Source organism: Limulus polyphemus, unplaced genomic scaffold (genome assembly GCF_000517525.1).
Source record: "Limulus polyphemus unplaced genomic scaffold, Limulus_polyphemus-2.1.2 Scaffold75, whole genome shotgun sequence".
Lineage (NCBI taxonomy): Eukaryota > Metazoa > Arthropoda > Merostomata > Xiphosura > Limulidae > Limulus > Limulus polyphemus.
The window spans coordinates 698,676-700,062 of NW_013665685.1; the positions used below are offsets into that span (position 1 = coordinate 698,676).

The 1,387-nt window shown below is 30.0% G+C and overlaps 1 protein-coding gene across 1 annotated transcript in view; it reads right to left on the bottom strand.

Annotated features, from left to right (window-relative positions):
• Nucleotides 1–808, bottom strand: part of LOC111087725 — a 6,063-nt gene extending 5,255 nt beyond the window's left edge. The window contains exon 1 of the mRNA XM_022395359.1: nt 757–808. The gene's annotated coding sequence lies outside the window, so the exon portion shown is untranslated. The remainder of the gene's footprint in view (nt 1–756) is intronic.
• Between the last annotated feature and the right edge of the window lie 579 nt (nt 809–1,387).

The following is a 1,387-nucleotide window of genomic DNA, read 5'->3' on the forward strand; positions in this document are numbered from 1 at the left end:
TATTAGTCTCAAAGTGGGTTCCTCGTCATCGAATTTTAGTTTTCTTTTAATGTTTAGTTCAATTGTTGTAAGTAAAACCGTTTCAACATAGTATGTTATTTTATCAAAATCTATGAGAATCAAAGTAAGTAAGTAATCTTCCATAGTGATCTAAGGACATATTCAAGACAAAATACAGTAACTTTCTTTTCTTTTTGCAATTTATGCATGAATAGCAAACGAAATCTTACACACATTATGATATTTTCATTCTTTTGATGCTTATATTTCAACTTATTTAGTAAGTAATAATTCTTACCATTTTTCTTAAATATTAATATATCAATAGACAACAAAGTCCTCTTTTTTTAGCTTCTATTTGCCTCATAAATTTTTACAAATTGAATACTAGTTTCTCCTCCAGTTGACTTATCGCCCTGTCTTTTGTTAACATAGTCATAGTTTCTTATCTAATAGGTTGTCATGTTTATATTCACAGGTTCATTAATCTTGATCTGGCAAACTGCTCTCCTTGTTTTAACTATGGTTTCGTCATTACGGAATTTAAAGATTTTAGTTGTTAAACAAATTTATTCGTACTTACACGAGGATGAAAATTTTGACATGAAATTTATTGAGGATTTTTCACTATTAAGATTCATACGTATAGAAGAAAATAACAAAACTGTATGTTTCTGCTGAAGCTGAGATAATAGAAAACGAGTTAGTTTTTTCGCAAAATTATTAAGAGAAATTTTGAAAAAAATTACAACGAACCTGTGCAATTTTTAACTGGACGTATACAACTTGTTTAGAGATTAGATTTCGATTTTGAGTCCAACTGGATTACATTTGAAAAAGCCCAACTTTTATATTTGAAGAATCTCACTGACGTTTGTTTATAGAAGTTGGAGTGTACGAATGCTTCATATCTCCGCAAAACTATGTTTTATATCTTTCGAAAACGTGGAGCTACAGATGCATGGTTTCTACCAGTGAGATTCATTTATTAGAGTGCTTGTAGTAGTGGTGATGTCTATATGTTTCAAGTGTTCATATAATTGTGATTCTTTTAAGTGTAAAGCTTCAGAATAGTTATAGATAAAAAAGCAGATAGTCCAGCAAAAAATATCTCTTTTTATTTAGATAAATCAGAAGTAATCAAGAAATAAATTAAAACAGCAAGCACCTGATAGTTGCTCTTAAGACAGTAAGCACATAATAGTAACTCTTAAGGCAGTAAGCACATGATAGTAGCTCTTAAGACAGTAAGCACATGATAGTAACTATTAAGGCAGTAAGCACATGATAGTAGCTCTTAAGGCATTAAGCGCATGATGGTAACTTTTAAGACGACAAGCAAGTGATAGCAGTCTTTAAAACAGTAACACATGATAATACTTCTTAA